This window comes from Rhinolophus hipposideros (genome assembly GCF_964194185.1).
Source record: "Rhinolophus hipposideros genome assembly, chromosome: 12".
NCBI classification, from domain to species: Eukaryota; Metazoa; Chordata; class Mammalia; order Chiroptera; family Rhinolophidae; genus Rhinolophus; species Rhinolophus hipposideros.
The window spans coordinates 60,786,671-60,812,085 of record NC_138058.1 but is presented as its reverse complement, the minus strand read 5'-3'; the positions used below and the strand labels follow the sequence as shown (position 1 = coordinate 60,812,085).

At 40.1% G+C, this 25,415-nt stretch overlaps 1 protein-coding gene across 22 annotated transcripts in view; it reads right to left on the bottom strand.

Moving 5' to 3' along the window:
* DTNB (dystrobrevin beta) overlaps window positions 1–20,125 on the bottom strand; it is a 185,464-nt gene extending 165,339 nt beyond the window's left edge. For 17 of the 22 annotated variants that reach the window (XM_081068505.1, XM_081068510.1, XM_081068518.1 and 14 more), the window contains exon 1: window positions 19,936–20,121. The gene's annotated coding sequence lies outside the window, so the exon portion shown is untranslated. Of the gene's footprint in view, window positions 1–19,935 lie in introns of all 22 variants that reach the window. The other 5 variants (XM_081068519.1, XM_081068514.1, XM_081068515.1 and 2 more) reach the window with 5 other exon arrangements.
* Between the last annotated feature and the right edge of the window lie 5,290 nt (window positions 20,126–25,415).

Below are 25,415 nucleotides of genomic sequence, written 5' to 3'. Positions count from 1 at the left end.
TAAAAGAATTGCTGGGGGCGGCCAGATGGCTCAGTTGGTTAGAGCACGAGCTCTGAACAACAGGGTTGCCGGTTTGATTCCCACATGGGCCAGTGAGCTGCGCCCTCCACAACTAGATTTAAGACAACGACTTGGAGCTGATGGGCCCTGGAGAAACACACTGTTCCCCAATATTCCCCAATTTTAAAAAAAGTTTTTAAATTAAAACAAAAAAAAAGAAAAGAACTGCTAAAGGAAGTTCTTTAGAAAGAAGGGAAATAGTTCCAGAAGGAAACCTGAAACATTACAAATGAAGGAATAGCCATAGAAAAGATGTTGGGGGAAATAACACCAATGCTACACAATCTTTTCCAGAAAATACAAAAGAACACCGTTCAATTCATTTTAAAAGGCCAGTAATAACCCGATACCAAACTACTTGTAGACAAAGACAGTACAAAAACAAATATCCCTCATGAACAGACACAACAATCCTTAGTAACAAACAAAATCCTCAACAAAATACTATAAACTGAATCCAGCAATATATAAAAACACCAAAAGAAACTGGGGTTTATCCCTGGAACGCAAGGCAAGTCAACATATGAAAATTAATCAATATAATCCAACATATTAACAATCTAAAACAAAAATAGATGATCATATCAGATTCAAAAAGAGCATCTGATAAAATACGATGTCTGTTCATAATGATAAACTCTCAGCAAACTAGAAATAAAAACTTTCTCCACCTAATAAAGGGCATTTACAAATAAAAACCTACAACTAATGTCATGCTTAATAGTGAAAGACTGAATGTTTTCCCCCCAAACTGTCCACTCTTACCAGTTCTATTCAACATTATATGGCATGTCTTAGCCAGTGAAATAAGACAGGAAATAAAAGGCAAACATTGGAAAGAAAGAAATAAAACTATCCTTATTTGCAGACATGATTATCTTTGTAAAAAATCCAAAAGAATATACAAAAGAGCTCCTAGAACTAAAAAATAAGTTTAACAAGTGTCGCAGGACACAAGGTCTAAACACAAAATTCAACCACAGCTCTATATACTAGCATTGCACGATTGGAAACTGAATATTTAAAAATTAGCATTTATAGTACCTCTAACAAAAATAAGATACTTAGGTATATACGCTAAGAAAATCTGTATAGGATCTGCATACTGAAACTACAAAACATGGGTGAAATAAAGCTTTTAAAAGACCTAAACAAAAACATACCATCTAATCAGACAGTCTAATCAAAATCCCAGCTGATTATTTTTTGTTGTTGTTAACGTAGATGACTTAAAATGTTATATGGCTAGATGAAAGGAGCAGAATAAGACAATTCCGAAAGGGAAGAATAAAGTTGTTGGATCACACCACGACAGCTGCTGGGCCTGAGGATATGCACTGGCAGGAACGGGGAGAACGAATCTGGCCACGGATCTGGAGAGTGCTGAACTTGGGAGCCAAGAACAAGGTTAGTAAGGAAAAGTCTGTTGCTGTGGGGGCACTCAGCCATGACCCAGGACTTAAGGTTCCACAAAGGGCACCTGCAGCCAGCCCTAAAGTGCCGCTGGATTGGTTCATATAACTCTGGGGTGGAGGGAACTGGAGGCCTATAGAAAATGAATTGTAGATGCTGGACCTGCACAGCAGGGCATTAAGGAAAAGCCAGTATCTCATGCCCTCTACCAATGCTATCTATTCTGGACTGACAGCATCTGCTTAGTTTTTTAACCTGAGGGCTTTCTCTTCCCTCTGAAGTCCATTTTGTTCCCTGCATGGCAGGCCCAAACTACTGAAGTACTATAGATTTACCAGGGATGGATGGAGTTGGTATATAAACACTCCACCTACTCACCCCCTCCAGGGGTATAACTCTAAGGACATGATTTACACTGGCTCCTCGAGCTCCCCACTCCCCAACAGAAATAAGCTCCAGTTACCCACAATGATAACATGCTTGATAACAAAGGCTTTATTTGCTAACTTCCCTTCCCTATCTCACTTCCCGGGCCCCTCCTGGTATTTCCTGGGATAACCTCCAAAATGAAATAGTGTCTAAGAGTCTGCTTCTGGAGTTAACTCAGAGTAAAATATGAAGTCTCTTCATTTCAACCAAGCTTCTAATTCAGATGACATAAAACCCACATTGATGGGGTATGCATAAACTAAGGTCACTATAAATGACTTCCCTAGCTGCGAAGTGACTCCCTCCCAGTGCTCTGTGGATATTAAGACCTGCATCTTTGTAAATATGATTTTAACAGTTTCACTCAACAAAGATCTAATCATCCTGCCACACCTGATTATCTGTCCTTGTCTTCCTGCATAACCTTAAAAATCAACACTGACATGAATGTAAGTACTCTCTCTACTTCCTTCCACTTGGACTCCTGGCACTTTGCCTTTTCTTGGCCTCAAAAGCTAGAGATAACCAAACCTCCTACCATTCCCTTCAGAGAGTAACTCTGATTTCAAACCCTGCCATTTCCTTCCTCATAATCACTCTCATATCCACCCTTTTTTTCCCATCTCAACTGCCAAAATCTTTGTCCACATGCATGCACAAATAAAATTCTATGACGCCACAATCTCAGGACTCTGCGCCCCTTCTTCCTGTCGTTCATCCTGTGGACACACAGAGAAATCCACTAGGTATAGTTATTCAAACATGTTCGATCTCCACTGGATCCTAATCACTCTGTTCAGGAGCTTTACTCCACCCAATTAAAAAAAAATCAGAACACAAAGTCAAACAAGCCAGATAGAGAAAGACAAATACTGTATGATCCCACTCATATGTGGAATCTAATAACACACATACACAAAAAAAAGTCAAACTCATTACAGCAGAGCAGAATGGTGTTTACCAGGGGCTAGGGAGTGGGAGAAACAGCGAGATGTTGGTCAAAGCATACAAACTTTTAGTTGTAAAATGGGGGCTGAATATACAGCATGATGACTATTCTTGACAATATTGTACTGTATACATGAAATTTGCTAAGAGAGTAGATCTTAAATACACACACCAAAAAGGTAACTATGTGAAGTGATGGATAGGTTAATTAACTTAATTGTGGTAACCATTTAACAATGTATTTGTATATCATGTTGTATACTTACTTTACATATATACAATTTTATTTGTCAATTATACTTCAATAAAGCTGGGGGGAAAACTTAACAATATATTTGAACACCTTTCCATGTCATTGAGTACTCTTCAAAAACATAATTTTGAATGGGAGAATGGAATTTCATCACATTCATCCAACCCTTGATTATTGGCAATTATTTATGATTATTTACTACTATGAACAATGCAACAATAAACATCTTTGAAGCAAAATTTAAAAAAAAAAAAAAGAACCAGAGCACAGCCTCAGTCTACAAAATGTAAAGAAAACCAGAGCCCTAGCTATGAGAATGTAAGTAAAGTTGTAGAATGTAGAAAGAGAATGTAAATCTTCTGTATAAAGGGAATTGAAACTAGAAGTTTCCAGAAGAGGCTGTTTTAGTGTCCTAAGCCCAAAGTTAAACTGAATGAATAAATTTTTAGATACAACACGAAAAACACAATCCATAAAAGGGAAAAAAACAACTGATTAAGTTGGATCTTATCAAAATTAACTGCTCTGCAAAAGACACTGTTAAGAGAATGAAAAGACAAGCCTCGGAGTGAAAGTTTCCAAAACACCTGATGAAGGACTTGTATTTAAATTATAAAAAGAATTCTTAAAACTCAACATTAAGAAAACAGCCCAATTAAAAAATGATCCAAAGATCTGAACGGATACCTCTCCAAAGAAGATACACAGATGATATGTAAGTATATGAAAAGATGTTCAATATAATTTATCATTACAAAATTACAAATTAAAACAATGAGATATTTAGAGAACCCTATGATTTCACTGATATGTGGTATATAAAACTGAACATGACAAAGGAACAAGACAAACAAATAAAGAAACAAAACTCATAGACACAGACAATAGTGGTTACCAGAGGGTAAGGGGGGAGAGGGCTGGTAGGTGAGGGTAAAAGGATCAAATATATGGTGATGGAAGGAGAACTGACTCTGGGAGGTGAACACACAATGTGATCTACAGATGATGTGTTACAGAATTGTACCCTGAAACCTATGTAACTTTATTAACAATTGTCACCCCAATAAATTTCAATTTTAAAAAAATGAGATACCACTACATGCCTATTAGAATAGATAAAATCCAACCCGATTGTGTTGAAAACTTACATTCACACAAAACCTGCACACAGGTGTTTGTACCACCTTTATTCACAGTTTCCACATACTGGAAGCAACCAGGATGCCCTTCAGTAAGTTAATGGATAAATAAATCGTGGTACTTTCATACATGGAATATTGATCAGCAATAATAAATCAGCTATCAAGCCATAAAAAGACACGCAAGAAGCTTAAATGCATATTCCTTAGTGAAAAAGCCAGTCTGAAAAGGTGGCATACTGTGTAATTCCAATTTTATGATCTTCTAGAAAAAAACCAAACCAAAGAAATGGTAAAATGATAAGTGGGTGCCAGAGATTTGAGGGGAAGGGAACAGGGGTGAATACGTGAAGCACCGGGGATTTTTAGGATGCTTATTTCCATGTGGTACTGTAATGGTGGATACCTGAAGCTATGCATTTGTCAAAACTGAAAGAAGAACAGAGTGAACGTTAATGCATGTACATTTTTAAAAATCCTTTAGTACATCAGAGGATCCAAATACGCAATGCAGAATGTAACAAAACAATCACAAATGTATGCCAACAACCTCACTGAAGGGCGGCGGAGAGAGAGGGCGGGTAACCTAAGTAACTTTGGAAACGGTGTCTGTAAGACTAAGGCAAAACAAAATCTATATAAGTACTATACTCTAGTTTCCCACCGCCTGTAAGTTAACAATTCTAATACTGCTATGCATGCACCCTGGGACTGAACAATTAAGTAAATGGATGGCCGATGGAGTGTGAGGTTACTACAGATAAGCAAGGGAAGAAGCTAGAATGATCCATGTGGTAATGGATTACAATTGGAGACATCAGTATAAGATCATGTTTAGCTTAATATAAATGCATAGTAGTTACATGTAGAAGTATTTAGACATATCTGTATATGCATGGGTTAGTATACACATACGTCCTTACTCTGTCAACTCAGAGGGAGTAAAAACAATGACATCCCAATAGCAATGAGCACACCTAGTAACCAAATTTTGGCTTATTAATACCATTCTCCAATAAAAGGAGCCAGGGATCCTTGGAGAAACGATTGAGGCAGGAAATATATAAGATGAGCCTGGAGTATAGAAAGTAGAGACGTTCTGGGAGAAAAATATCGTATGATTGGGTTATACGAGTATCAAAGGGACACAGCAGCCAATTGAAAGCTCCCAACAGCCAAAGTTGGAACAATTTCAGCAACAAAATAAAGTAGTATTAAATATCAGTCAATACTGATATAAATGAGTGACGAAATTAATACAGGAAGAATGACAAATATCCTGTGGAGAAGAATTCCAAATAAGTTATGTAGATACTCAGTCTTGAAGAAAGTGAAGCATAACTCCCACTCCGTAGTATGGCTGCACACAGTGACTTCCTTACAAAGACAGTCGGATGGAAGAAAGGGAGGGGAAAACACCTCACAGTGGAGAAGTCTGATAAACACTAGCTCAGCCAAAGCATATTCAAATCAGTAGTGATAAATCAGGTCGACAGTATGTACTCTTGACATGATGTGATGAGAATGGCATTTTACCTCTGTGGTCTTCCTCCCCCAAAACCCATAAACCTAGCTCGATCATGAGAAACACATCAGGCAAATCTCAACTGAGGGATAATCTACAACTACTCCTCAAAACTCAAATTCATCAAAAACTTGATCAGAATAGTCTGAGAAACTGACAAAGCCAAGAGACATCTAAGGAGACAACTATTAATACATGTAATGTGGTATCCCGGATGGGATTCTGGAACAGAAAAAGCCATTAGGTAAACACTAAGGAAATCTGAATAAAGTATGGATTTTAGTTAGTCATAATGTAGCATCATCGGTTCATTAACTGTAACAAACGTACCATACTATTGTGAGATGTTAACAACAGAGAGAACAGGCTATGGGATGATATTATTGTTCAGTTTTTCGGTAAACCTAAAACTGTTCTAAAAAAATAAAGCTTTTTTTTATTTATTTATTTTTAATTAGGGAAGGGGAACAGGACTTTATTGGGGAACAGTGTGTACTTCCAGGCCTTTTTTCCAAGTCAAGTTGTTGTCCTTTCAATCTTAGTTGTGGAGGGTGCAGCTCAGCTCCAGGTCCAGTTGCCGTTGTTAGTTGCAGGGGGTGCTGCCCGCCATCCTTTGCGGGAATTGAGGAATTGAACTGGCAACCTTGTGGTTGAGAGCCCACTGGCCCATGTGGGAATCGAACGAGCTGCCTTCAGCCTTAGGAGCACGGAGCTCCAACCGCCTGAGCCACTGGGCCGGCCCCATAAAGTTTATTTTTTAAAAAGACAGTACAATTACATATTCCTTTTTCTTTATTCTCTGAACTGATTTAAAAAGCAATTGTATAAAACAATACCTATGAAATTGTATTATTGGTCCTGTATCATACAGAATTCCCTAAAAAGACATAACATGTTTACATACCTAACCTTAGTGTCTCAAAACACACTCAGCAAAACTTGATAGAACTGAAAGGAGAAATAGACAAATCCACACTTTTATTTGGAGATTTCAACATTTCTCTATAATCACCATAAGTAGAAAAATCAAGAAGGACGTGGAAGGACTGAACACCACCAGTAGCCAACTAGATCTAATTGATATTTATGGAACACTCACCCAATAATGACAAAATACAAATTCTTTCCAAAGTGCACATGAAACATGCATCGGCAAATTCAGAAAAGTATAATGTGACTGTAAAGGGATACCAACTCTATTAGCTATGTTTTATTTATTAGGCTGGGTTCTGGGTACATTGTATTATTCTTTATACTATTGTATGTCCAATTTCACAATAAAAATTTAAGTCATTTCCTTTGGGTATATTCTCTGGTACACTTTTTCTTTAGTGGTTTTGGGAGGGGAGGAGGCAAGTCTCCACATATTTGATTAATAAAATGGTGTATACCAAATACCATAGGCTCTGTAGTTTTATCCAAAAATACAGAAACTCTTATAAATTCCATAATTTGGCATAATGTTTATTACTTCAAATCTTCAGCAATGTCTTCTATGAGTATCTCAACAATATTTGCTAACAAAGAATGCATTTTAGTTTGTTAATTTGTCTATATATTATTTCAGCCACTTTTACCAAAAGAGGAACAAAGGTGTGTGACACGCTTTTGCTTTTCACTCCTAAAGTAAGAAATCTACACAAAACTTCTAAAAATGTGTAATGAATACAATCTTAAGGTACTAGATTAACTAGCACATGACTGTAATCATCACTGAAAAGGCTCAGTAAGTTAGCCCTCATATTCTGAATGCTTAGTTTTAAAATATCTCAACTGAAAATATTAGCCTCAGACTACCATTAGTGAGTATCTTAAGGCATAATATACTCAATGGTGTTTGTGAATGCATATACCAAATAGTGTTTTTAACAATTTTAAGGTTGTTTTTACTGTTTCCCCTTTAATCTGCTTAGATCATTATTGTTTTATAATTTGCATTTGACAGACGACAAGCTTATAATTATAAACAGAAGTGTCAGCTGTGCTTTTTTCTTGCTGTTCATGGGTCTTGGTACTATTACTTCAGTCTTCAGTTGAATCCGAAATGTCACTCTGCATTTTCTTTGCAGGAATCTTTTTAAACCTTTTGACTATTTAGCAAGGTTCATTTCATTCAAATCATGTAATAGAATCAGAAAGACCAGTAAACCAGGCAGAGGTGAACTTTAATGCATCTGAACAGAATGTAAACAAATAAACAAGGAGGCTCCTGTTATCGTCCCCTGCAGGTTGAGGTGTCCCACTCTCCTCTCAGGTTACCTTGCTTACCATACCTGATGTGAATCATCAGACATACAAATGGAGTAAAGTGTCAACCTATGGAGTAAATATTAGTAAAAGTTAATTGCCCATATTTTCTTGTTATACCCTGCCTCAAGGGTCATTTTGGATGCCTAAGGTCCCACTTTATAAGCATCGCTCTTAAAAACAAAAGAAAAAGAAAACTAGAATGAGAAGATGGGATTGTGCTAGCCTGGAGGAGCAAATGAGAAACATGGACAGTAGAATTAGATGAGGAAATGTAAAGCCTACGTGGTTAGTTAACTTCGCCTACGGTTACAAAGCTAGTAATCTGTGGAGTTAGGGAACCCATTCGACTCCAAAGCCCAGTCTGCCGGCTGTGCCACATCGCCCCCTTCAGGGCAAACACCAGGACTCCAGGAGTGAGCAAAGAATACAGGGACCCAAATGGTGGTGCTAGATCAGAACTTAATTCACATTTAAATGGGGTCTGGAGGCTAGAGCAGCAAAACGTCTGGCCCCTGGTCAGTCCTATCTAAAAAACAATATGTTCCAGAGTTGGACTAAGTCTTCGAAAGGTAAGTAACTTACACAGTAAAGACTAAAGGAGAGAGAACAGGTTCTAGAAATGTTTCCATGTCCCTGTACTACACCTAAATCTTAAATATTCTTCATTTCCCTTGAAGCTTTTTGTTAATGTCTTAACCCTTCCAGCTCTCAGTTACTTCAAAGCATCCAGGTATCAAAACTTCTTGTGCAAGTTCACTTTCTCCCGCAAAATTCCTGTCAGTTTTTCTCTGGATGTCCATTTAATTAAGAAGTCAGAGATGACCAAGATTGTCACTAATGAGTACTTAGCTGTAACTACTCAAAATTCCCTGAAAGAGAACAAATTTCCTTACTCATTTCAGGAAAATTCTCAACTATCCTTCCTCTAATACTACTTGCTTTCTCTTCTCTTTCAGACAGAAAAGGAAAAAAAAGGCAGGAAAAGTAAATGTTTGTAAATCCTGGAGATTTCCTATTTTACAAATCTGAAAAAGTTCTCTAGGTTCCAATAAAAGAACATTCAATAACTGCACTCCACTACTACACAGAGTTCTGAATAGCAAATGTAACTTCATATAACTGTGGAAACAAATTATATAACACATTTAGCACAATTTCTTATGCAAAATAAGAGTAATAAATGTTAGTTGCTATTATTATTATTATTATTATTACTACTACTACTGGTGTTACTATATAACTAACTACCTTCTTGGATGATACCTAGACTAGAATTCTAAAGGCAAGGCTACCTTACCTTTAATTTACAGTTCTTCTGATTTATTTAAAAGTATAAAAATAGGGGCCGGCCTGGTGGCTCAGGCGGTAGGAGCTCCGTGCTCCTAACTCCCAAGGCTGCCGGTTCGATTCCCACCTGGGCCAGTGGGCTCCTGGAGTCCCAAAAAGGATGGTGGGCTCTGCCCCCTGCAACTAAGATTGAACACGGCACTTTGAGCTGAGCTGCCGCTTAGCTCCGGGATGGCCAGTTGGTTGGAGCGCATGCTCTCCACCACAATGTTGCCACAATGTTGCCGGTTCAATTCCTTGACTCCCGCAAGGGATGGTGGGCTGGGTCCCCTGCAACTAGAAAACGGCAACTGGACTTGGAGCTGAGCTGTGCCCTCTACAACTAAGACTGAAAGGACAACAACTTGACTTGGAAAAAGTCCTGGAAGTACACACTGTTCCCTAATGAAGTATTGTTCCCCTTCCCCAATAAAATCTTTTTTTTTAAAAAGTATAAAAATATACTTTTTATACTTCTTCTTGGAAGAAGACTAGATACTTTATCAATCATTTGCAACACTTGATATCTGGAATAGAGAAAAGGTTTTTAACAAAAGTGAAAGGAGGTAAAAGAGGTGGAAATGCAATGTGCCCAAGGAATCACAGAATAGAACATAAGAAAATAGGGGAAATAATATTGAATGTCAACTGTAACTGGAAAAACTAAATTATTAAAATAAAAAGAAAAGAAGGGGACAGTAAGTCACAAAAAGGGGAAACGGGTGCCTCTAGTACACCAAAAACAAACCTCATCATTTCTCCTAAAACCTGCCATGGACTGCTTAGTTCATAAGAAATCTCAGTTCTAAGCAAAGATATTAAACCACGTATCTAAAAAGGAAATATTAAAAGCATAAGAACAATAAAGAAAAAGGTACACTCTTGAAATGACCCACAAAGCTCTAGTTTTCATAGTCATAGTTTAGAAAAAGTATCCTTGTTAGTTATTTCTATAGTTAAGCTTGTCCCTAGAGAGAATTTTTTCAGAGAAGACAAATAAGAATTACATCCTTGGATGATTTGGGAATTCATGAAAATAAAATAAGACCAATTAAGTATGTTCCAACCTAAATCAAATTATTTGTATTTCTTCTTTACCATAATAGCAGTGCTCAGCCTTCACATCTAAACCCTGGATGTTAACAACAATTTCTTTTCTGAGTTCTCATTACCTTTAATTTCAATTAACACACTGAGAGTGAGGATTCTGAGCTACAAAAACCACAGGCAAAACAGGAGAACCAGAACATGAGGGCTTAGAAATAATCTAACCAGACCCCATATTTTGCACATCCAAATAAATAAAACATCTTGTCCCAGCATGTAGCTGTAATTCACAAAAAAGAAATGGAAACAGAAACCCAGAACACCACCTTTCTACATGTGAAGATTAAGATAATATTTCTGTGTCTGTGATCTGTAGGGAAGATTTCATACACAATAAATTAAAACCACACATTTAAAACTATAGTGCATCAAAAGATTCTATTTATTTTTAATTTTAAAAGTATAAAAATATAGACTTCAAAGAAGAGTAAATACTTTGTTATCAATCATTTGCAACATTCGAAATCTGGAATAGAGAAAGGTTTGTAACAAAAGTGAAAGGTTCACTTTTGAAGAAGATATTTAAAGTCATCTAAGTGAAATATTAAGAATTGTAATAAGATTTACAATTCTTAATAAGATGTAATGTAATAAGAATTACAAATCAATATGAAAAAGTCAAACAACAATAGAGAAACAGGTAAACGATGAAAACTAGCAAATCACAGAAGAGGAAACCTTAAGAGCCAATAAAAACATGGAGCAATGTTCAAACTCACTAGTAATCAAAACACGTATATTGGGGGCGGCTGGTTAGCTCAGTTGGCTAGAGCGCCATCCTCATAACACCAAGGTTGCCGGTTCAATCCTCACATGGGCCACTGTGAGCTGTGCCCTCCACAACTAGACTGAAACAACTACTTGACTTGGAGCTGATGGGTCCTGGAAAAACACACTTAAAATAAATAAAAGTTAAAGGAAAAAAACATATACTGAAAACCAAAATAAGATTACATTGTACATCAAGCACATTTGCAAAAATGATAAAAGCCTAACAACATCAACGGTTGACAAGGCTGGGAAGCAACAGCAGCCACCCACCCCTGGCACGAACAAAGTAACTGGTGAAACCACTTCAGAGAGGAATTTAGCAATTCCACTGACGCTGAAAATGTGCATGGCACACAAGCCAATGTGGTTCCTCCTAGGTACCCACTCTAAGAAACAAGCATGTGTGAACAAGAATAGTCATAGCAGCATTCTTTGTAATCGCAAAAAAAAAAAAAAAAAAAAATCAGAACAAACTAATTGCCAATCCTCAGGAAAATATAAAAGTAAACTGTGATGTAATCACACAGCAGACTCCTATTCAGCCAAGACAACCAATGCATGAGAGCTGCATATGTCCATCTAAATGAGTCTCACAATATTGAGGTAAAAAGTTACAAAAAGATATATTAATACTGTTATTAGAAAGTCTTTTAAATGCAAAACAATATTCTACATTGTAGGGCTATTTATATACATTATAACAGTATGAAAATCTATACGTACAGGGATGAAAAGCATCAAATTCAGAATAGTGGTTCTCTCGGAGGGGAAGAGACTACAATTGGTTAGGAGTTACATGGGGGTTCAACTTTAAAAGGAGGCTAGTTTCTTAATTTAAGTGGTGTGTACACAGGTGTTCACTATTTATATTCTCTATACCTCTTTGAGGACCAGTATTTCATAACGTCTAGAGAGTTAAAGGAAAATAAACTCAAGGTCCAACCAAAATAGTTTACTACAGAGCCCACATGTTTCACCATGACACTACTGATTCCATGTTTGTTTGTGCAATTAAGAAAGGTTTAGTCATTGTAAGAACTCTCTCAAGAAGATACAATAAATCAGATTGGTAAAAATCAATGAAGTACCTGTCTAAAGAAAAAAAAATCTCTCAAGGGAATCATATTGGGGACACAAAGTAGTCATATCACCATGCTCAGCAATCATGTGAGTGAGCCAAAAGCCAAACCCAAGTGGAACTTGGGACCATAAAATAGTCTTGTTTAGAGGCAGCATGTAGAAAGATAATGGGCTTTGAAAGCCAAGCTGTCACAGATTAGCTGTGTGGCCCCAAACAAGTTTTAACTTCTCTGAGCTCAATTTCTTCCCCCATACACTGGAAGTACCATACCTGGCTTCCAGAGTTGTAAAGACTGAAGAGCAGCAGTTATCTGTGAAAGTCCCTGACACACAGTAGCATCACAATAAGTAACAAGTCATTATTACTTGCACAAGAAAGTCTCTCTCTGGCAAGAGGAGACAGAGCAAGGAGAGATAAAGTTTAAAAGGAGGGAGTTAAGAGTCTAGAAAAAGAAACCAGGGAAAAGCTGAAATGGTTAGAGGTTGAAAAAGTCCTTGTAGCGTCCCAGAAGTTACAAAAAAAATGTTTTTTTCTGAGTATTATTTCATGATAGTGAAGCTTAGTTACAAGAATATTTAATCCAAACCTAATTATTACAGCATTTCAGTATTGTTTACACACACACAGACACAAACACACACACACTCGTATATACCAGGGGTGCCAAAAAAATACATACAAGTGGACACTGGTCAATGTTGCTCAAGCAGGAGTTCGCCGTAATCAGAAGTATCTGGATGCTGATGGTAACCACTTTGAGCACCTCTTGTAATTGCAGAAGTCAAACGTGACTTGTGTTCATCTCTTGTTATTGGTATATATTGAGTATTACAACTTTAATACAGTTGTCCTTTCTTAAAATACATGCATTTTTTGGCACCCTCTGTATATAATGTTGTTGGTATACAAACATTCAAGAGCAAAATGTGTTTTCTTTAAAGATTCATTTTTTAAATGTATTAACAAGTAAATCTTATATAATGTATGTTTCTCTGTTATTTACAACTCAGTAAGGTGTGTCCTACTCTTAACATATTAAAGAGAAAATGATAATTTCAATAAATGCCCCCCCAAAAAAGCCCTTGATAAAATTCAACACCCAATAAAAATACAAACCAAGAATGGAAGAAAACTTCCTTAAGTTGACGAAAGACATCTACCAGAAAACCTTCAGTGACTAGGGTATCTAACAGAGAAACACTGGAAGCATTCCCATTCAGGAAAAAGATAAAAGTACCCATTATCATCACTGCTATTCAACTTTTGTACTGGAGGGTTTAGGCATTGCAGTAACACAGAAAACAAAGTAAGTGGTATAAAGTTTAGAAAGAAGCCTGGCCAGTTAAGTCTTCTAGTCAAAGCAGCTCAGTAAATAGACACGTTCATGCATCCCTTCCACTTCAAGTAACAAGAAAATATCTTAAAAATATATTTTAAAAATGACTCAGGAATGTTCAAAACAAGACAAACCTCCATTTGGATTAGAAACAGTACAGCTACACAAAACTGTGAGCAGGACTGAGGCTACAGGCTTACTAGACACTGACTCAGTCCAGAAGCAGGTGTATGCCTCCTGCAGGGCAGTGGTGACAGAAAGCAAAGGACCTGGAGAAACGGGACATCTGAGCTAGACTCACTGCTTAAAGCCAAGGATGAGGCTGGAGCTGAAAGGAAGCGAAAAAATACTATTGCCAGTCTCTGCCTAGAACTAAGGTTTATGCAATGCTCTGGGTTTAAAAAAGTGGGAAGATAAAAACACCGAATCATGACCAGGAACTGAAGCAAGCAAGACATTCGCATACTTCTGTGAGCAGATCTAAAACAGCCCTAATTATCTCAAAGAGCAGGACCCCAGACCCAGGATTATCATATCTGACTCTGGATTAGGATCCAGTAGGTCAATGAAAGCACCTTTAAATATCACCACACAGAGAAGGATGAGCATGAAGAAAAATAAAATCAAAAGCACTCACACTCAGAAAAGTCTGTAAACCAACACTTTGAAACACAAGGAAATAAAATGCTAAGAAAGACAGCCAACAAAAGCAACAATTAGAATATGAATTCATTCTTGAAGCACATTTGGGGTGCTAGAATGTAAAGTTTTTTAATTATTGGGAATGCAAAATTGTACAGCCAGCCTCTTTGGAAGACAGCAGTTTCTTACAAAGCTAAATATACTCGAACCATATGATCCAGCAATCATGCTCCTAGGTATTTACCCAAAGGAGCTGAAAACTGATGCCCACACAAAAACATACACGTGAATATTTTTAGGAGCTTTGTTCATAATTACCAAAAACTGGAAATAACTAAGATATCCTTCAATAGGTGAATAGATAAACAAACTGTGAGACACAGAGGATCCTTAAGTACATAATCCTAAGTGAAAAAGACCAATCCGAAAGACTACAATATTGTCTGATTCCAGCTATATGACCTTCTGGAAAAAGCAAAACTATAGACACAGTGAAATGATCAGTGGTTACCAGGAGCTCAGGAGGAGGGAGGGAAGAATGAATAGATGAAATACGGAGGATTTTTAGAGCAATTAAATTATTCTGTGATATTGCGATGACATTACATGTAATGACATTAATGATGCACGACGTTATACATTTGTCAAAACCCACAGAACACGAAACCCACAGTGACACGAAGAGTGAAACCTAATATAAACTATGGGGTTGGCCCGGTGGCTCAGGCGGTTAGAGCTCCGTGCTCCTAATTCCTAAGGCTGCCGGTTCGATTCCCACATGGGCCAGTGGGCTCTCAACCACAAGGTTGTCGGTTCAACTCCAAGTTCTGCAAGGGATGGTGGGCTCTGCCCCCTGCAACTAAGATTGAACACAGCACCTTGAGCTGAGCTGCTGCTGAGCTCCCGGATGGCTCAGTTGGTTGGAGTGCGTCCTCTCAACCACAAGGTTGCTGGTTCGACTCCCAAAAGGGATGGTGGGCTGCGCCCCCTGCAACTACCAACAGCATAACGGCAACTGGACCTGGAGCTGAGCTGCGCCCTCCACGACTAAGACTGAAAGGACAACAACTTGAAGCAGAACAGCACCCTCAACGACTAAGATTGAAAGGACAACAACTTGACTTGGTAAAAAAGTCCTGGAAGTACACACTGTTCCCCAATCAAGTCCTGTTCCCCTTCCCCCAACAAAAAAAATATCTTAAAAAAGAAAACAACTATGAACTTAAGTTAATAATAATGTATCGATATTGATTCATCAGTTCTAACAAATGTACCACACTGATGCAATATGTTAATAAAGGGAAGCTGCGCACGAGGAAGAAGGGGTATATGGAACTCTACACTATCCACCCATTTGGGTCATGTTCAGTTACGTGTAGAATTTTTAAAATTATAATGCACACCTCCACTTCTGGGTATGGACACAAAAGAATCAAAAGCAGGGACTTGAACAGGTATTTGCACGCCCATGTTCACAGCAACATTACTCACAACAACCCAAGTGTCCACTGATGGATGAACAGAAAACAAATGTGACATATACACACAATGGAACAGTGTTCAGCCCTAAAAAGGAGGAAAATCCTGACGCATGCGACAATACAGATGAACTCTGAAGACATTATGCTAAGTGAAATAAGCCTGACACAAAAAGATAAATATTGTATGATTCCACTTACATGAGGTACCATAGTTGTCAAATTCATAGAAACAGAAAGTAGAATGGCGGCTGGCAGGAGGGGTAGGGGGAGAAGAGGATTGGGAGTTAGTGTTTAATGGGTACAGAGGTTCAGTTTGGGAAGATGAAAAACTCCTGAAGATGTACGGTGGTGATAGCTGTACAACAATGAAATACAATGTGAATGTATTTCATGCCACAAAACTCTACTCTTAAAAATGGTTAAAATAGTAAAATCGATGTTATGCATATTTTACAACAATAAAAATGATGGAAAAAGTGCTGAAAAACTGGTTATCCAAATATTTTTTAAAAATTAATTCTCTTCAATTATAACATAAAGAAATTCCACACGGGGTGAGCGCGGTGGTTAGAGCTCCATTCTCCTAACTCTGAAGGCTGCCGGTTCGATTCCCACATGGGCCAGTGGGCTCTCAACCACAAGGTTGCCAGGTCAGCTCCTAGAGTCCCGCAAGGGATGGTGGGCTCTGCCCCTGCAACTAAGATTAAACAGGGCACCTTGAGCTGAGCTGCTGCTGAGCTCCCGGATGGCTCAGTTGGTTGAGCGCATCCTGTTAACCACAAGGTTGCCGGTTCGACTCCCGCAAGGGATGGTGGGCTGTGCCCCCCCCCCGCAACTAGCAACGGCAACTGGACCTGAAGCTGAGCTGCGCCCTCCACAACTAAGACTGAAAGGACAACAACTTGAAGCTGAACGGCACCCTCCACAGTCAAGATTGAAAGGACAACAACTTGACTTGGAAAAAAGTCCTGGAAGTTCACACTGTTCCCCAATAAAGTCCTGTTCCCCTTCCCCAATAAAATCTTTTTATAAAAAAAAAAGAAAATTTCCACACAAAAAGCAAAATTTTGTTTTAATTTTAGAAGAAAATACAGAAATATATAATTCATACCCTGAGACAGAGAAAATTACTTAACCAGACACACACACACACCTTTTTTTTAATTTAAGGGAATTTTTTTCGTCACTACAACATTGAAGTTTATAACTTGTAAACAACCAAAGGCACTGTTAACAAAGGGAAAAGGCAGCGTCAGGCTGGCAGGATGCATTTATAACACATATGTCCTTCAAACAATTAGCATCCAGAGTAACCTGGAGGACACATAGTCATTTCACGCTACAGCTGGACACTACTCAGCAGTTAACAACAAATGAACCAGATCCACAAGTAGCAACATGGTTAAATCTCCGTCAATTAAAATTTTAAATGTACACACCCGCGCCCCAGCAAGTCTACTTTTCATTCACTGCAGCAATGTCTGAAGTTACAGTACAATGATACTACATACGAGACTGTGTAGTGGTCAGGAAGAATCCAGTAGACCCCTATGCTGTCACATGGAAAGACCTCAGACATTCTGTGAGAAAACAAGTTGCAGAACAATATGTATAACATCATGTCATCGGCATGGGGGGTGGGGGAAGTTCTCTACTACCTATATATAGATGAAACTGCAGAGAGACGGGTCAGAAAGGATCACAACAAACTGACAAGTGCAGTTTTGGTGGAGAAGGGAGTGGGCCAAGGTGCTTTTATTCTGTCTATACTGCCTGAGTGTTTCAGAAGAGTGTGCACTCATGAGCCATTTTCAGAGCTGCACTGCCCAGCCACACTGACTGCACAACTTAACTCCAGGAGCTGCCATTCACAGGGACCCTGTAAGGCCGGGTGGTACACGTCCTGCACAGTGAGACGACCCAGCCCTGATGCTTGTGTAAATTAGAAATAAAATCAGCACTGGGGAACTTTCTGGGGTGATGTAAATTACCACATCCTGATTGGGATAGTGGTTACAAAACATACACATTTTCAAAACTCATTGGAATGTACACAGACATCGACTCATTTTATTATATGTAAACTATCCATTAATAAAGTTGATTTTAAAATAAATAAAATATATAAGTAAAATACAATATCATTGGGAGAACTTGGAACAAGGCTCCCAAAATTACAGGACCAAAACAAGCACTGGTAGACGCCTACTGGTTGCACTCTGCAGTACAGTTGTAAACTAAAGAGAAATTAACTTCATTCTTCAAGGCTTACCAAATTTGGATTAATATTACTCTTATTTTCTATATGAGGAAAAAAGGCTCTGAGACATTTCTAGTACAGACATAAAATAAAGGGTAACTTGGCATTCTATTGGTTCTAAGTCTAATTTTCTAACTAAGTAGAAATTTTGTCTCTCACCCACAGTGGACACTCAAAACCTTGCCAGCACTGCTTTGACTACATAACCCCCTTCAAAAGTAATTCCACTTACGTATGATAAAAATTCTCATAGAACTCATAAAAGGTCAAGTTTTAATTTGGCAGACAAAGTAACCTAACAGGCACTGCAACCCAGGGAACTGAAACAGCAGCCTGGAGCTAGAGTCCAGAAATCCAACCAAGACAGGGAACAGGCAGAATTCCAGCCTTTACAAAAGAGCAGCAATAGATTCTTACTACAGACCTAAGATCCAAGGAAAAGGATAAAAGTGGGAAAAAAAAAAATGTTCTCTAGGCAAAAGTACTCCCTTCTCAAGTGGTTGGAAATAGAAGGACCAAATGGGATGATTTGAAACAATGTCGCAACATGAAATAAAGACATGAACGTGGCAGCATGATCACAAGAAACCATGACTCCATCACCTTAGCAATTGTCTTAAACGCCCAGACCAAGAACCTGGTTTACCTTACCCTTACATGGCAGAGAGAGAGAGAGAGAGAGAGAGAGAGAGAGAGAGAGAGAGAGAGAGAGAGAGAACACAAACAAACTTTAGGAACAAAGGAAGTCCATCAGACACCCCTAACACCAGAGTAATTAATACTGCTCCAATGTAAAATAAGGCAAAACCTTGCTTGGTTCATTCATTCATGCAATAAATATTTCCTGCACGACTGTGATGGGCCAGGCACTGTTCTTGTCACTGAGGATTTAGCAGTGAACACTCATGGAGCCTAATTCTAATTGGGAAGGAAGGGAACTTATTTTCTCTTTTCAAATTTCTTTTCCCTTGCTCTCCCTCCCTTTACATGTTCCGCAGAAGAGCCTTCAAAACTCTCCTAAGTTTCTCCCACAGGCTTCTTTGACCTTCCTGCTTTATCCCCAAACCAAGCCATTTAGGGCTCCCAATTCCCAATACTGGGGGGAAAATGAAAAAGACATAAAGTGAATAAGGTATGACACAAAACTCAATGCTGCTCTGTATTGTATACGCGTAGCCTCACAACCAAATCGTCAGCACCTAGACAGCAAATTAGGGCTGTGTTTTACACTATTTTGTGGCCCCAGTGCCGACCACGGTTCTCCAGCCAGGTAGCTAATCAATAAAGGTTTGCTGAGAATGCTGGAAGGGCTTCCTAATCCCAAGGCCTGGCTCGGGGATTGAACAAGCATTCGTTAGCTGCATCCTCCCTGCTCTTAGAACACTTTCCTTTCAAGGGTGACCCAGTGCACAGGTTCACAGTTAGGGGTCTCGGGGAACAGTATCTTGGGGTGACCTGAAATAAATTCCCTTCCCTCTGCCAGGGCCTGCCTGCTTCACCTGCCCTCTGCCAGGACCTGCCTCCTTTGCCCCCTGCAGCACCTAACGCGGAGCCTCCTCCCAGCGAGCGGGGCTCCAGCAGCATCAGCCCCGCGGCCGCAGCCCGGCTCCGCGCCCGGCGACCACAGCGCGCTCGGGCCCCCGGAGAGCCCCCCGCGGCGCGGGGCTCGGAGCCCGGCGGTGCCGGCCCGGACTCCGCTCCATGCCCTCAGCTCGCCCCTCCAGGGCCGGGCGCGGCGCCGTCCCCCTCTCTGCGCGCGCGGTGCAGCGGCCCCGCTCCCCGCGCGCCGTCGCCGCCACTCCCGGCCCTGCACCCCTGCAGGCTCGGAGGTCCGGGCGCTGCGCCGTCTCCGTGCCGCCGCGCGCCCCTCTCCCGCAGCCTGCGGCCGCCGCCGCACACCCCCACGGTACTCACTTCCCGGCCGGCGGAGGCGGCGGCAGCGCACGCTCAGGCCCTGGAGCCGCCCCCGGGGCGAACGTCCTCAGCGCCCGGCTCGCGCCGCTTCCCCGCCCGGCACGCGCAGCGAGCCCGCCCCCGGAGCGAGGGCGCGAGGGCGCGAGGGCTCAGGGCTGGCGACGGGCACGCGCCAGCGGCGGGAGCGCGCGGCTGGGGGCGGGGCTCCGCCGCGCCGGGGAGGGGGCGGGCAGGCGGGCCGAGTTCGCGTGGAGCCCCGCCCCCCGGCCGGCGGGACCCGCCCCCCAGCTCGCCGGCCGCGTCCCCGGAGGACGCGGGAAACTTGCACCCTGCGGTCGTATCCCGCACGCCAACCGCGGGGGCGGAGGTGCGTTTCAACCGCGCAGGTATTTGCCAGGCCAGCTGGACGCTCCGCCCGACGTGACTACCAGGTAAAGAATGCAAAGAACCACCCCATGAATCATTCACCCGCGCCTCCACCGCGAAATCCTGCCCTGAGTGATTTTTCCAAATTAATTCAACGCAGCAAGCGTTGACTGAGCACTGACTCCGTGCCTCGCGCTGTCCCAGAGGTGGTGTAGGTACACCGTCACGGTCACGGTCCCTGGTTTCGAGGAGCGCATAACTTAGTGGAAAAGCAGCCGTGTAAACAACCCCGTCTGCTGACCCGTGCAAAGCCAAACCACAGTGAGATGCTGTGGAGCGCAGAGGAGGAAGAGATTACTTCCGCTTGGACCATGTGGAAAGGCTCCTGGAAGAGGTGGCATTGGTGTTCAGCCTTGAAGGAAGGAAAAGAAAGAAGTCTTAGGAGAAAAGGGGGAGAACATCAAAGGCTAGGAAAACAGAGGGAGACCAAGGGTTACCATCTCACCATGAGCTTTTTTGTTTTAATATTATCCGTATTTGATAGAATCGTTTCCAAACCGTTGAAACAGAAATGATTCCAAATTAGGAATCAAAGAATCATTTTTTTCCCAATGGCTCAAAGAACCATTTTTCTCAACATTATTTAAGGCTCAAAACAGCAGTGTCCTTGCAAGACTGTTGGTGTGAGTAAAGGATGTTAAATCCCTACGCGAAAAGCCCGAAAGGCAGTATGCTTTGCGTCTGGTTTTTCATTGCCTTTTGGCACCTTATGCTAAGGCAGATCGTGCCACCTCCTGCTGCTGTCTGCCTGCCTTTAGAACGTCCTCTTCCTCCTCCTCTCATCTTCCTATTTTTAACCTCCTGTGGTGAAGGAAATGCTGGTAACAGCTTTGTTAGGTAAGAGTGAACAAGAGTCCTCAGAAAAAGGCATCACCTTTCACACGTGAGCTTCACGACTACTTTGCATGCTTAGAAGACTTTTTTACTTGTAGGCAGTTTTGACTATGTTCTAAATATGTTAAGATACTCAGAATATAGGTAAGAGACATCTTGTTTATTCATTTGCCACTTTTTGAGCACCAACTGTGGAGGAGGCATTGAAAGGGTAAAACATTGATCCTGTCCTTTGGAGGAAGGATGTGTAAATGATGTACATAAATATGTAAATATTGCTTGCTTATTTGCCCTATTGACTGAAACCAAATTAATTTCAACATGTAGGCGAGACTGTTATACGCCATTCTGGGAACCACTTGAAGTACTCACATTAGCATCTCTCCTTCTCGGTTCTGTTTTTCATCACCTCCCACGTCCTCAGTAAACTTCGTTCAATCATTTCCCCCTCCCCCCCACTCCCAAAATCATCACTCCTTTTACCTACTTATCCTTTTCCTTCACCATCTACTCATGTTCAAGCTTTTCCTGTCCTAAAGAAAAAAGAAAGAAACCCCTCTGTCATTCCAGATTGGGCTCTAGTTACTGCTTCCTCTGTAAATTCCTTCGCAAACATCTTCAAAGTAGCTTCTCTCTGCCAACCCAGCAGCTTCGCATTCTTCACTCCATGGTCCGGAGCTTCTGTCTCCACTACAACACTGCACTTCTCTCAGTCACTGAGGGTTGTTTAATCCTAAATGCCATGGGCCATTTTTGAGTCCTATTAGGAGAACTCCCCATGGGATTTGATAACACAGAGTACTCCACTCTTTTTGAAACCCACTTTGTCTTCACAACATAACTCATCTCTAACCCCTCTGACCAGGACTAGGCTCCAGGATTCTGTCCTCCGCTTTCATCTCACCCCACACGTTCTCCAGAGCCATTTCATGCACTCCCTGTCTTCATCTGCCACATATGTCAACAACTCCCAAATGCATTATCGAGCTCAGACCACGCATTTAAGTTCCATATACAAAAAAGCCTACCAGACTTCTCCACTGGAGTGTCCTAGAGATACTTCAGGCTCTACACATCTAAAACTGCTCAGTATTACTGTCCACTCACATGCCCAGTTCAGAAACTGGGGTCATCCTTCCTCCCCTTCCCACCACACTCAACAATCCTGTTGATCAGTCCTCATAACCAACTTGAGAATCTGTCTGTCTTAGTCCCTCACCTAGACTAATACAACTTGTCTCCCTCTTAGTCCTGTTCCTTCCAATTCACATTCTGACACATGCGTGTCAGAAGTAAGTTTCAAAAATCTGCTGCCTGTGGAGTCACTGCTCAGCATGGCACACAGCAACTTCCATTTATCTAGCCCTTGCCTATCTTTCTACTCTATCTCTTGTTGCTTCCTACACACACTCCCTCCAAACTCCTGGAATGTTCCTCCTTTTCTTTCCCTCCCTACCTTTGTGCTTGTTTCTCTCTCTGGGATGTCATTTGAACACAAGTACAGAATGTCCAAAATAAGTTCCATATCTAATGAATCTATAACCCAGGAAACTTTCTGGAAATAAGAACATGTAAACCTACATAATAAAAGGGCCTGCACATACTTGGGGAAATGACCACAGTATGATCAATTCTGACAGCTAGACTCTTAAAACTATTAGACAAAAATAATAATAACCTTCAAAACTTCCATGCAAAAAGTTCAAATTGCTTAAAAGGGTAAGAAAATTACGCAGCAATATGTTAAAATTGGCTGCAAATTCTTTATCACTTCTTTTGATCCAGGCTGGCCTGAGGTGAATTGCTTGACCAAGAGAATGTGGGACTTCCAAACCCTGTCATAAGAAATCTTGAAGAGTCCAGCTGGGTCTATAGGAATACTTGCTGTTGAAGCCCTGAGCCACTGTATAAAAGATCTAACTCCAAGAGGTTCTGAGCCTACACAGAAGAGAGGGGCCTAACTGATCCCAGCTGATAGGAGTCAACCCCCCGTATCAGTCTGACCATCAGCTGAATACTATTTAGTGGCAGTTGAAGTCATGTGGAGCAGAAGAATCATTCAGCCCAACCCCTACCCAAATTCCTGACCCCAAAGATTATGAAATTATAATCAAAACATTAAGCCATTACTTTTCAGGGTAGCTAGTTTGTTATGGTAACCAAAACATTTGGCATCAAATTCCTCAAGAGCAAAGCAAGGCAATAGTGATGTAACATTTTCAGCATTGTCTAAAAACTCAAGGCAAGAATTTGCAAGCTAAGAATTTTATATCTATCCATCATGCTATTTTTCAAGCAGCAAAGGCTATAGTAAAAAAAAAAACCTGTTTTAAAATGCAAGAACTCAAAGATTATGAGCCCATCCTATCTACTAGAGGAGGAATCAGCAAATTTGTTCGAATGCACCAAATAGTACACATTTTTGGTTTGCAGGCCTAGCTATTCAACTCTGCCATTGTTGCACAAAAGCAGTCATAGATGATATGCAACTAAATATGTGTGGCTATGTCTGGATTTACAAAAATTGGCAGCAGGCTAGATTTGTCACATGAGTTGCAGTTTGGCATACCTATACTAGAAGCAAAGAAATAAAGTTATTTCTCTCAAAATAACCACACAAAGCCCATATGATTTAAGAAAATAACATACCATGACCTAGTGGGGTTTATGTATTAATCTGCTAAAACTACCATAGCAAAGTACCACAGACTAGCCTAAAGAAATTTATTTCCTCACAGTTCTGGAGGTTAGAAGTCCAAGATCAAGGTGTCAGCAGGGTTGGTTTCTTCTGAGGACTCTTAGCTTGTTGATGGCATCTCCTCCCTGCGTCTTTACATGGTCTTCCCTTTGTACTATGAAGGTCTGTATCCTAATCTCCTCTTCTTACAAGGACACCAGTTATATTGGAGTAGAACCCACCCTAATGACCTCATTTTAACTTAATTATCTCTTTAAAGACCCTATGTTCATACAGTCACATTCTGCGGTACTGGTTAGGACTTCAACTACCTAAATGTAAAAGCTAAAATTATAAAATTCTTAGAAGAAAACATAGGTGTAAATCTTCATTACCTTTGTTTTAGCAAAGCCTTCTCAGATAACCACCACAAGCACAAATGACAAAAGAAAAAAGACACAAATTGGACTTTGTCCAAATTTAAAATTTTTGTGCATCAAAAGACACCATAAAAAAGGTGCAAAGACAGCCAACAGAATGGGAGTAAATATTTCCAAATAACATATCGGATATGAAAGTTCTATCCAGAATATATAAACAACACTATAATTATAATACAAATAGCTCGATTGAAAACGGGAAAAGGATGTGAGCAGACAGTTCTTCAAAGAAAATTTATAGATGGCCAATAAGCACATGAAAAGATGCTCAGCTATTAGTGGAATGTAAAAAAACAAAAACACAATGAGATACCACTTCACCCACACTTGGAATGGCTATAACCAAAATCACAGATATAGATATGTTCTTCCAGATACATGTGTTGGTGAGAATGTGGAGAAATTAGAACATTGATACCTTGCTTGTATAAATGTAAAATTGTGCAGCTGCTTCAGAAAATTGCTTGGCAGTTCCTCAAAATGTTAAAAATGAAGTTATCATATGACCCAGCAATTCTACTTCTAGATATATACCCAAGACACTTGAAAATATACACCCATACAAAACCCTATGCGCAAATGTTCAGAGTCTTATTCATAAGAGGCAAAAAAGTGTAAACAACCCAAACTCTATCAACTGATGAATGGATAGACAAAATGTGGTAAATCCATTCATACAATGGAATATAATTCAGCAATAAAAAAGAATAGAGTATATGCTATAACATCAATGAAACTTGAAAACATTATTCCAAGTGAAAGAAGCCAGTCACTCATATTATATGACTCTATGTAATACACAAAATATCCAGAATATGCAAGAGACAGAAAGTAGATTAGTGGTTGCCAGGGGTTGGGGGTGTTGGAAGGATTGAGAAAGGACTGTTAATAAATATGAGGTTACTTTTTGAGTTGATGAAAATGTTCTAAAGTTGATTGTGGTGATGGTTACACAACTCTATGAATATACCAAAAACCACTGAATTGTACACTTTAAATAGATCAATTAAAAGGTATGTAAATTGCATCTTAGTAAATCTGGTTCTTTGAAAAAAGAAAACTATAAAACAATCCTGAAAAACACGAAAGTATACTTGAACCAT